A 12,514-nucleotide genomic window follows, 5' to 3' on the forward strand; every position below is an offset into this window, starting at 1 on the left:
ATTTTTATTTTTCTCTTCCTCTAAAAAGTTCAGGGAGGCTTATCATTTACCCTTATAACAACCTGGTAAGTTAATTAGACTCAAGAAAAAAAAACAGAGAGCCAGTTTGGCCTAGTGGTTAAAGCAACAGGCTAGAAACCAGAAAGTCCCGCCTTAACCATGAAAATCAGCTGGGTGACTTGGGGTCAGTAACTCTCTCTCTCTCAGATCAAGCCACCTCGCAGGATTGCCGCTGTGGGGAAAATAGGAGAAGGAAGGTGTGTTGGATATGTTCGCCGTGTTGAGTTATTTGTAAAAATAATAAAGCCAGGATACAAATAGACAAACAAAAAGGGACTCACATTTACCATGGAATAACATTGGCACCCAAATCCCCAAAGTCCTAGTCCAATGCTTTAATCACATGCCATAGTGGGTCTCACTGGGAAAGATGGCAATCTTCAAACCAGTTTTGAAACCCGACACAATTTTACCCGTCTTTTCCTGATTTCCCCTGACTAAAATTAACAATTCAAATTAAAGCTAACATAAAGAAAACAAGCTTTGCCTAGTTTTACTTGTGGTAGTATTTGTATATGCTTCATATACAAATGTTTCCCAGCTTTTATGGACATCCATAATCCAATGCAAGATTGTAAAATGAATGAGAATATCTGAATATACTCTTCAGGTGCAGCAAAGATTGATCATTTCACATTTCATTTCTTTGGGGTAATTCAAAATGGGATCCCTAAAAAGTTACAATCACATCTAAATAATGACACACACGGCATGGCATTGTTGCACAAATAGTATAATTAGGAGTGATGACATGACACCTAGTGTTGTGGTCTGCTGGCCGCCTGCGGAGCTGGCAGCAGAGTCGGACAGTGAGGAGGCTGGGGAGGAACACGGGCCAGAGCAAGTACATACAGTGTTTGTGTAATGGAGTCATTGCAAATAATATCATGTGTCCCTTCGCTCCTCTGTGCAGATACCCATGCAAATTATACTGCAGGTCATAATGCATTGCAGAACATGCAAAGGAAGTATTGTAAGCAATTCTAGATGGACTGCAATATATGAAAAGAAAAACACTGCTTGCAATGGTTAAATTTCTAAAAAGATACTGATTGCAAGTAGCTGCTGTTTAAATACAGAACAGAATCCATTAGTGTCCTATTGGTTTCCTATGGCCATTTGTAAGAGATACTGTCAAACTCAAGGCCCGCAGACTGAATCCAGCCTGCAGAGTGCTTAGATCTGGCCCGTGGGGCCGTGTTGGAAATAGCAAAGGATCGCGCCCCGGTGCCTCTGCCAGTGAAAATGGAGCTCATGAGGGCGGCGCACAGCCCTCCCGAACTCCGTTTTTGCTGGTGGAGAGTTGCAGGAGTCTGTCACAGCCGAAAACGGAGCTTGGGACCTCCTTTTCACTGGCAGAGCATTCAGGCCACTACAGGCACCGACACAAGTGACATCAAACTGGCCACATCCAGTTTGCATGTGTAGAACAATTTACAGTGAACTGCGCACTTGCAGTCACTAAAAACCAAAATGGTGATGGCCCACTGGCGGCAAGGGAAGCAGTTCGGGGGGTGGCAAGCCTGGGTTGCTGCAGGTTCTGCGACCCAGGCCTGAATTCCACTACCGGTTTAGCCGAACCAGGAGCAAACAACCTCTGCCCCAGCCCCCTCCCCCCCCAAGGTCAAACACAATTCTGATGTGTCCCTCAATGAAATCAAGTTTCACACCCCTGGTCTAATAGGAAACAGAAAGCATCTGTTCACGTATCTACAATCAGAGATGGGTTTCATCAGTGATGGGTTTCAAAAAAAATTAGAACCTATTCTGTAGGTGTGGCCTATTTTGTGGGCATGGCTTGGCGGTCATGTGACCGGATAGGAGTGGCCAACTTGTAAAATGTGCTGAAACTCATTTAACAACGCTCTTGCTTAGCAACCAAAATTTTGGCCTCAATTGTGATCATAAGTTCTCTTTCTTTTTCTTCTTTCTTTCTTCCTTCCTTCTTTCTTATTATATATCTCTCTCCTACTTTCTCTTTCCTTCCTTTCTTTTTCTTCCTTCCTTCCTTTCTTTTTTTTCCTTCCATTCTTTTTCCTGTGTGTGTCTCTCTCTTTCTTTCCTTCCTTTCTCTTCCTTCCTTTCTTGTCTCTCTCTTTCCCACTTACTTTCTCTTTCCTTCTTTCTCTTTCCTTCTTTCTCTTTCTCTTTCTTTCTCTTTCTCTTTGCCTCTCTTTTTTCTCTCTCTCCCTCTTCTTTCCTTTTATTCTCTCTTACTCTTACTCTTTCTCTCTCTCTCTCTTGCCCCACCCTCTCTCTCTCTCATACACACATACCTTCCAGTTGGCGAAAATTTCTGTTTTCCAGCTGGGAAGCCGGCAAAGAAGCCTCATTTCCCCTGCCGCCTGCAGCTCTCAGAGGAAGGAGGCAGGGAAGCGAGCCCTGGGCCTCATCTCTGCCTCCTTCCTTGAGAGCTGGCTTTGGGGATGGCCAGCCTCTCTCATCACTGCACCCTTCACTCCCTTTCACCTGCGGGCTCTGCCAGTGGGGTGACTGCCATTTCACCTCCCAAGAGAAGTTCGGGAGAGATGCGCAAATGGCCACAACTCGAGGCTCCCGAGGTGGCGGTGGGGCCCGCTGCTGCTCCTTCTGCTGCTCTCGGTAACACAGGCTTCTTGGAGAGCATTAAGTTGCAGGTGCAGTGGCGCACCGATTCCAGCAGCTGCATTTTGCCTTGAAATTTGCTATCCTGGCAACCCAAAGGGGACATTCTCCCAGTGGCGTCTCAGGCGCTCCCATTCTTAGCCTGGAAGGAGTGAGGATGGCTGGGCGCATCCAGGATCTCCTCAGATCATCAAGGGGCCTCATTCGCCTGCTCGCTTGCATGGCCTGCATGATTCCAGCGGGAATGGGAAGCACGGGAATCTTAATGTAGTAGAGCAGGGGAGGCTGGAGTGGAAGGTTAAATAAACAAATTTGGCTTCGCTTCCTTGCGTGACAAGAAAGAAAGTTGCCTGAGACGCCGCTGGGAGAATGTCCCCTTTGGGTTACCGGAACAGAAAGTTTTAAGACAAAATGCAGCTGCGTCTCAGGTAACTTTCTCTCTTGCCACACAAGGAAGCTGCATTTTGCCTTGAAACTTGCTTTTTCGGCAACCCAAAGGGGACATTCTCCCAGCAGCATCTCAGGCAACTTCCTTTCTTGCCACACAAGGAAGCGAAGCTAACTTTATTTATTTGGTTGGTTGATTCCCGGACCGTGGGAGGGGATCAGACGGCACTTTTTATGCCCGCGGTGACCCATTTTGTTGCTTGCGTCTTGCCTCGCTCGAGAGTCCAGCTGATTTTCTCCCAGGCAGTGGCCGTGGCCATGAGCACCAGGGAACCTCCTGCTCCATCCTCCCCTGCCCTATTACATTAAGATCCCCGCACTTCCCATTCCTGCTGGAAGCACGCAGGCCACACGAGCGAGCAGGTGTGTGAGGCCCCCCCCCCGATGATCTGAGGGGAGCCGGGAGGCGCCAAATTGCACCAAGCTGTCCTCATTTCCTCTGGGATAAGGGTGGGAGCACCTGTGGAGAATGTCCCCTTCAGGTTGCCAGGACAGCAAGTTTCAAGGCAAAACGCAGCTGCTGGAATCAGTGCGCCTGCAACTTAATGCTCTTCAAGAAGCCTGCGTTACCGGGAGCAGCAGAAGCAGCAGCAGCAGGCGCCACCCCCACCCCCGGTGTCCAGGGTCCTTGGGAGCCTCGAGTTGCGGTCATTTGCACGTCTCTCCTGAGCTTCTCTCGGGAGGCGAAATGGGAGGCGCCCCACCGGCAGAGCTTCCGGATGGAAGGTGAGTGAAGGGCACAGTGACAGTAGAGGCTGGCCATCCCCGAAGCCAGCTCTCTAGGAAAGAGGCAGAGATGAGGTCTGGGGCTCGCTTCCCTGCCGGGCAATGGGGGGGGGCTTTCTCGCATGCCTTCGAAGAAAACAGAAGGCGTGCGAGAAAGCCCTCCCCCCACTTCCCAAACGTGTGAAGGAAGGAAGCTGCAGGCTCCTTTGCCCTCAGCTACGTAACCTCCTTTCGTTCCAGTACTGTGCCACCAGACGAACAGGTTTCAAAAGGTACGCTAATTTTCACGAACAGGTTCTAGCGTACCGGTGCAAACCGGCTGAAACCCACCCCTGGCTTTCACCTATCCATTACAAAATCACTGGACAGAGCAGGCAGTATATGAAAGATTGATCCATTTTAAGGTTCCTTCACAAGTTTGAGGTGGCTGGAGTCTAAGGTAGACTCTGTATCTATATGGTTCATGCTCTTAGCCTATTTATTTCCCTCTATTCTTGTGACATCTGCTGCAAACAAAATCCACTTGACCCCCAAGTGGGTACACTAAAGCATTCCCAAACAAACAGAGAAACAAACAGCAGCAGAAATTAATTCACTAACACATGTCTGAATTTTTAAAGGTTTGGACAATGATTGTGGGTGGTTCTCTCTCACTTGGCTATGTTTTGTATCTATATATAGTCCTTCAGCAAGCACTTAGTATTCAGGCTTGATATGCCAGAAAATGTTTAGATTATGTACTGAATTCATTTTTAGAACTGAAGCAACCGGGGGACTTTTTTCAATTTCCCATATTTTCGTTGCTTTATATTTTCTGATACTATTAGCTTGGCTTGCACAGAATATCAAATCCTATATGTATGATTTCCTGCGTGTCTGTGACCTTCTCAATACGTTTCACAGTATGCCAGTTAAAGTCTTTGCAAATGAATGAAAATTTGTGGAGTGGCTGTTATGCACAGTGAATCACCTGGGATGTGATGCAAGGCCTGCAATTTCCAGTGGGCTCTCATAGATTTATTCATCTTTTGCATAGAAAATGGCTTTTGTTGTCAAAATTTAACAGTGATTACCCATGAGTTACAGGTTTACTTCGAATAATTGCCATTAGTCAACATGGCTGTTCTTTAAAAATGAGCATTAAATTGTATTGTTATTTTAATCATGCCTACAAGTAACAGCTATTTTGTAATCAATAGCCACCCTTCTCGTTTTTTAAAGAACACGGCAACAAATATTCTTTTTCTTTACACTGTAAAAAGCCTATCTGAGGAAGAGAAGAGGTTATCCTAAATTCAGGGAGGGTTTCTCTTTTCTGATTGCAAGGGTATGCCAATGGCTAACTGAAAACAAGACTGCCATTGTAATTACTGTTCCCTACCCCCAAAGTTTATAAACACAGGTTTATTTTCATCATGGAAAGCTACTCTGTGGGTTTTTTAAAAAAAATAAAGATCAATTACTCTGAATACACTACAAACATTGTTTTCTATTTTAAAAAACTGTTGGTTGAAACATAAGTACATAATCATAGCAGTGTCCTACTCAAACCAGTGCTCTCCCAGTGTTTTGAATCTCCCATAATCTTATTCTATTTTGAAACAAAGAAATCCCTGAAAACTCACTTTCCTAGCCTCTTCTTCTCTATCACATTCAATTATTGCAATCTTACTGTGTACTATACTTAAAACAATCTCACCTTCCCCCTCCCAGATGGGGGGAAATAATATTCTCCAATAATCTCCTTTTATACATAAAATCATGAATCTGTATCAAGAAAAAGAATAGTGAAGCAAAATATGTATGAAAGCCATCAGAGGAATGTCCCAGTCAATCTAAAGCTCCTGACCAAATTTTTCAGAATGAGGAACCACTAAGGACCATTTCCTAATCGCCAAAATATAACAGCACAATTTACCACTGTTTTTATATTGTCCTGTCAAGTCAATGGAAAAAGATAGCCACCTTTCTAGATTTTCATGCAGCAAGAGATTATGATCTGCAATGGCCTGCAATTTCAATTTGTATTTCTTGTCATTCTGCTCTATGTCTAATGCAAAACACTATTTTTATCAGAAAAATATCAAAATGCAGATACTGTAACTTTGTTGCCATAAAGAATCATGACACTTCCCAATTAATCATCAGAAATTTAATCTGTGTTTGGTAATCCATCAGTTTTTCTTCCTCTACTCTTAAGGTAGGTATTAAATTTTTAAAAGTTTAATTATTATAAAGTAAAACATAATGTTAGCTAAACAACGTACTGGAATCTGGAGTGTAAGTTGCACCATTATTGCTAGCACTGGTTCCTTCCTTCCTTCCTTCCTTCCCTTCTTCCTTCCTTCCCTTCTTCCTTCCCTCCTTCTTTCTGTTGGAAGAAATGTCCACCTGGGTTCAGTTCCAAGTGGGGAGAAAGACACTGGAAACATGGAAGCTGTTTGGAAGGATGGTTTAATGGTGAAGCAGAACCACCAAGCACATGTGATTCTGGGTAGCTGACCACATAGAGTGGAGAGTGAGTGTCGTTTATACCCTCTCTTGGGCTTTGAACTTGAGCTTCCTGTTCCTGTGGCAAGGGCATGTATAGGCATGCATCCTATTGGCTGCTGTCAAACTCCCATGGGGCTGTGTGGGATCATGTTTGTCTGAGTCAAGTTTGGTGCAAATGTGCTGGGTGATGCAATGAAGGGGCTTTGGGCAATTCCTATTATGGCTGAGGGCTAATTCTACCTTTGTTGGATCTTGGATGGGGGTATTGGCTTATGAATAGACCTAGCAATCTCTTTATCTCTTAAGTACTGGCATCTGCTGTGGGCTATTGAGGAGGGTGGGGGCTATTAAGAGTGAGTCTGCTTCCTGCCTCAAAAAAAACATGTTTCTCCATTTCTCATCCAGGGAAATATAATATTCTGCCTTTTTAATATTTCCTATATTATTTCATTCTTCTAGGAGAGAGGTGGGTGCTAACCTTCCTTCTTTCCGTTCTCCTTCCTTCTTTCCTCCAGTTAATAAAAAGAGAGAGAGAAAGAAAAAGAGAAGTTGGAAGCAGATTCTTGATCTTCAGGGGACAAGTGCTTCTTCAGAGTCTAATTGTACTTCCTGTCCATATGCTGCGTGTTTCTCAATGTGTACCTTTGTAGAGATGTAGCTTTGGTCACCACTTCCTTCAGCCATTCATTTCTGATTCTTTATCTTTACTGGGTAAGAAACAAGGTAATAGCAATAGCAATAGCAGTAGACTTATATACCGCTTCATAGGGCTTTCAGCCCTCTCTAAGCGGTTTACAGAGAGTCAGCCTATTGCCCCCAACAATCTGGGTCCTCATTTTACCCACCTCGGAAGGATGGAAGGCTGAGTCAACCCTGAGCCGGTGAGATTTGAACCGCTGACCTGCTGATCTAGCAGTAGCCTGCAGTGCTGCATTTAACCACTGCGCCACCTTGGCTCTTAAAATGCTGCCCAGAAAAAAAGCTTCTTGTACAGGGGGTGGGGGTGGGAATATTGAATTACAAAACAAGCAAGGTAAATCACGACAGCCCTGTCACTTTCTCTCTCACCTCACTTTATTATCCCTACAGAAGTTTTGAGAGGCATGAATTGTCATTTCCATTCCCACAGCTGCTTCCATTCTTAGATCTGTCTCTGCTATACCTCTTTGTGTCTAGATCCCAGGCTGAGGAAAACAGCCTAGTCTCCATTTATGGATATTAAAGCACTGAGTTTGTCCATGATGTCCCATAGAAAAAACCTCTTACTCTTAGAAATTACTAAGGCATTATAGAACATAGCTGTAAAGGAAAGGAGACAAAAACATGTGTATGACGCACAAAGGAAAGATTACTTAACTCAAAGAATTTGCACTGATGATTTAGTCAAATTTAAGAAATCCTGGAGAATGGGTGCATTGCCACACACCTAGAGAAGAGCAAAGGCTGTCTGCATCTTCAAATATAACCCAAGAGAAGCCCAAGAACTACTGAGCAACCCATTTTGTAATCATATTTAGGAAATTTCTACAGCAAACTCTTAACTATTTTTTCAGTATTTAGAAAACAATGCAGTGATTGCTAGAAGTCTCCATAGATTTGTAAAGAACAGATTTACTTCTCATTTTTTAATTGGATATCTTCCTTAATAGTTTGTCAGATTACTATGAACATAATACATATTTGACATAAACTAATTTTTTTATATTTGTTCATAACCTTCCAATTAGCTATCTAATTATAAATGGGCTGATGCAGGGATGGGCTGCTGGGGGTTTGCAGGGGTTCAGGAGAATCTCTAGCTAAGATTTGGTGCAGTTTGGAGAACCCCCAAATCCCACTCATGGCTGTCCCTGCTCACCCCACCTCACCCCTCCCAGGAGTCTCTATGCAGCCCATTTTGGATGCAGGTACGTGCAGGATGTGCGCGGATGCTCCGGGAGGGTGAAAAATGGGCCTACCGGAAGTTCAGGAAGCCATTTTTGCCCTCCTGGAGGCTCAAGGAAAACCACTGGAGCCCGGGGAGGGAAAAAACACCACCTCCCCACGGTGGTGCAGGAGGCTGACTAGGCCACACCCACCTTGGCCATGCCCATCCAGCAACCGGGCAGAGAACCCCTTGTTAAATTTTTGAAGTCCATCCCTTGGCTGATGACATATCTATTTGAGGTGAATCTCCAGCATGTACAGAGGTGGGGAGATTAATACTTAGATAAAAATGAAACAAATGAAGATAAAAGTGAAAGAAAAACATATCTTGGGTAAAGAGTAGGCTAAAAAATAACAAACTGAAATAACAGACATGACATCGAAGTTCATTTAGGGGGAAAATGATTAAATGCAGAGCTATCAGACTTCATAATAGTAAGCGTGAATACTGTTCTGAATATAAGTCAGCAGTTTGTCAAAGCCACTAAAAAGACAAACACAATTTTCAACTGCATCATTGGAATGATAGTTTCCCAATCAACGGAAGTAACTGTTACACAATATTCTGCATTAGACTCTCCCTTAACTTGACAGAATTCCAGTTCTGATCATGTCTTTCAAGAAATTCAAGATTAAATTCAGAGGGGGAAAAAGGATCAGGGAAGTGGAGATTATGTTCTACAAAGAAAGTTGGAGGGATAGGGGATGTTTGGCCCTCAAAGGAGAACTGAAGGAACTATGACAACACTGGAAGGATGTCATGCCGAAGAATATTTGGGTTGGATCAAAAATTTAGAATAAATATATATTACACCTTATTTGCCTGACATTACAGAGAGCAGAACATGATATAACAGGTTTACAATACTAGAAGGCAGATTCCCAACTGAACATTAGGAAATTTATTCCCAACTGAACATTAGGAAATTTAATTAAATTTGATTTAATACTGGATTCCTGTCCCAAATACGCTTTTTCAGGGGACAACTGGACTTTCTTGTTTTTCTTTTGAAGACATTTTTTCAACAGCAGCATGAAGAAGAAAAAAGTCCAATTGCCTCCTGAAAAAGCACCTTTGGGACAACCATAATCTGGATGACTGAGAATTTCTACAGACTTTTGGATTCCTGTGTTGAGTTATGAGTTGGGCTCAGTGATCTAAGTGGCCCTATCCAACTGTAGGATTCAAGGGAAAAGACAGGAGCAGGGGCTGGCTGGAATGACTTCCTCAACTTCCTTTCCCAGAAGTGTTGGATCTGAGGCGCAAATAACATGGGTTTTGTTATTTGTTAACTAACATAGTTTGTATTTTAATCTGATTTATATTCTTTCTTTTAAAGTGATGTTCAAGATTTATTAGCTTTTAACATTCCTAAACTGATAAACAAGCTGGAGACTAGTTCCTGATAAGAAAAATTTGTTAGTACAAATTGGGGTCTGGCTTATCTCTTGTGAACCCTAAACAACCTTTCTCCTTACAATTTATTCCCCTTCAGAACCTCATTTTAATAAACATGTATGCTATTATCCTGTCCAATCAACTTTCCTCTTTCAGGTTTCTTTGTATTGTGGAAAGTTATCACCCAGGACATTTCTTTCATCAGTATGTTAACTATAAAAGGGGATGTAAGCTAAAGATCGAGGTTCCCTCTTTGAATGAGGAATCCCTTTTGTCTGAATATTCTGATAATTTGTAATAAAATGATCTTCCTGTCTCATTTGTTTCATTGGAAAATATGCACACCGAGGCATGAGCCTGAAAAAGCCATATTTGGCCATCAGATCACAACTTCCAAGATTTTTAACCAATACAAATCTATAACATCTGGACATAATTTTTAATTATAATTCAACGTATGTTGTAACCCAGATTGGGAAGAGATATCTTAAAATATGGAGAACCAAATTGGCTAATCCCCACTGATCCCCTAAAGCGCTGGGTGAATGCAGTCTAATCACTGTCTCTCAAGCTTGCAAGATTGGTGTGAAAAAAAGAAAAAAATCGGGGAAACATGGAAACTCCCCTTTGCTCCTTGGTGAAAAAAGCCCTATACGATTTTTAAAAGTGCGCATGCTTTCGAAAGCAACAGGGCTGCAAATGCAACTCTTTCCGTCCATCACTTGAAATCTGAACGAAGTAGAAAATGAAGTTGGTGCTGCTCGTGGGCTTGTCAGAACCAACCCGAATTTTCCGGGTCGGCGGCTGCGGCTGTCGATCCGGCGCATCGCATCCTCACGACTCCAATTCGGTGCCGAAAAAAACAGTGCTGGGATTAGCTTTCGCCCGCCCTCGCTTCACTTCATTTCCATGACGACAGGCGGAGGAAGTAAACGAGATTTGAAGCTAACTCCGAGTTCCCAGGCGCCGCCACCGACTGAGACGCCAAGAACTCTGCGATAAATCCTCCAGGCATATCTGGGCAAGTCTCGGAGAAAGGAGGCGGGAGGGCTTCGCGGGAGGGCGGCTGAATGACGGTCGTTTGTCATCCTTAGGGAACCGAGATGGGAGACTTACTGCAAGCGATCTTAGCCGAAGCTGGGAAATTGTGTGGTAAATCTCGAGCTGCAACACCAGTGCTTCCCAAACTTGGGTGAATTACCCCGAGCTGGGCAGAAGTGGTTTCCTTTTGAGGAACGACACAAGAACACATTACCGTATCACAACAGGGACATTTTAAAATAGGGAGTTTCTGCCCAGCGCTTTGGGGTAAGGAAGGAAAAAGTTTCACTGCTGTACACACACACAAACACAGAGAGAGACAGAGAGAGACAGAGAGAGAGACAGAGACAGAGACATTTACAGACAATTCAACTTTTTTTTCCAGGAGGAAAAAAATTGTTTCCTGGCACTTTAGGCTGGCATGTTTTTGTGTGTTTTGGTACAGCTGTGCCAGCACTTGTTCATTGCTGAATTTTTGTTTCTGGATATTTCCAAAGAAAACTGAGGAATTTATTACCATTTAGGATGGTTGGTTGCTGTGTTGAGATAAAGTTGAAGAGAGGCTGGGAGGATGAGGTGAAGCGGGATAAGAGACCTTCTTTTTTTTCCAAGACATGGATTATCATAATCTGTAAACCTATCGTTTACTGAGATGGATTAAAATTTTAAGAGATGCCACTTTACCTTTGCTGGTTGCTACAGATTAGTAGAGCCATCCTTCCACAAAGGATTGCTTATATTGTGGTTTTAAGGCATCGGGTGGCACCTGAGCACTGCACGGTTGCATCCATTTTTTTGGCCCCTGTTGTATTGTCTGACATTCAAGGCTTAGCCAGAAGCCCTCTGTTTTCCTTTATCTCCCCTTCCCTCATATCAGATTGATTCACACGCACTTTTGCATTGATTTAGATCTACGGCACGTATCAACATTCAGCCTAAAGTTGTTTCAAATTATTTCATATTTGTTGACATTGAAAATTTTTCTCTCTCTCTGTCTCCCTCTCCCTCCCTACCTCCCTCCCTCTCTTTCTCTCTCTCTCTCACACACACACACATACAAAATCTCATCTCACTTGTGTTCTCGTATATCCTTCATAAGCCTTCCAAAATAAATTCCTCTTCCACCCCTCATTCTACCTATGTTAAACTCAGCTCTGCCTTTGGAAGCAGCATGGCTGCTGATTTCAAAAACATGAGTCTGACACATTCAACAATATCCCAGGGCGAATGTGCGTGTGTGACCACATTCTAATGCCTGTCCTTCATACTGTTCTTCATCCCACCTATAGACAATGGCTATGCAAGAGCACCTGCGAATAAAGGAACATCACCGCTGTTCAATAACAGCTCTCGGCTACCATTCAGCTCGACGAGAATGTCTCACTGGGTTTGAAGGTGAGTCCATGCTGGGAAGGAACATTTTTCTGGGGTTCTAACTTTAATTATTTGCACCTAACTCCACTCCAGGGCCAGCTTCCTGCATCTGGCTTGCTATGGCCAATTGGGTCTGAATGGCAGATAATTAACATCAGTATAACAGGTGTAATTTCTGTTAAAAGAGGAGGACAAAAGTTAACCTTCTGTATGTACCAAGAGGCTGATTCTCTGCTCCATCTATGCATATAGATGGAATCTATATTTATATGTGTATAGCAATAAAAATTCCAGGTTTCTTCCTGAAGTGAACTCCTGTCCACATAAGTGGCATGTCACCTTTGTTACTCTGATAGATGGAGTGATCAAATGGTGGGACATTGAAAGTGGGCACATGACCTTGTGCACCAAAGAACATGCTGGCTGGGTCACCCACTTCCTTTC

The sequence above is a fragment of the Thamnophis elegans genome, chromosome 2, assembly GCF_009769535.1.
Source record: "Thamnophis elegans isolate rThaEle1 chromosome 2, rThaEle1.pri, whole genome shotgun sequence".
In the NCBI taxonomy this organism is placed as follows: domain Eukaryota; kingdom Metazoa; phylum Chordata; class Lepidosauria; order Squamata; family Colubridae; genus Thamnophis; species Thamnophis elegans.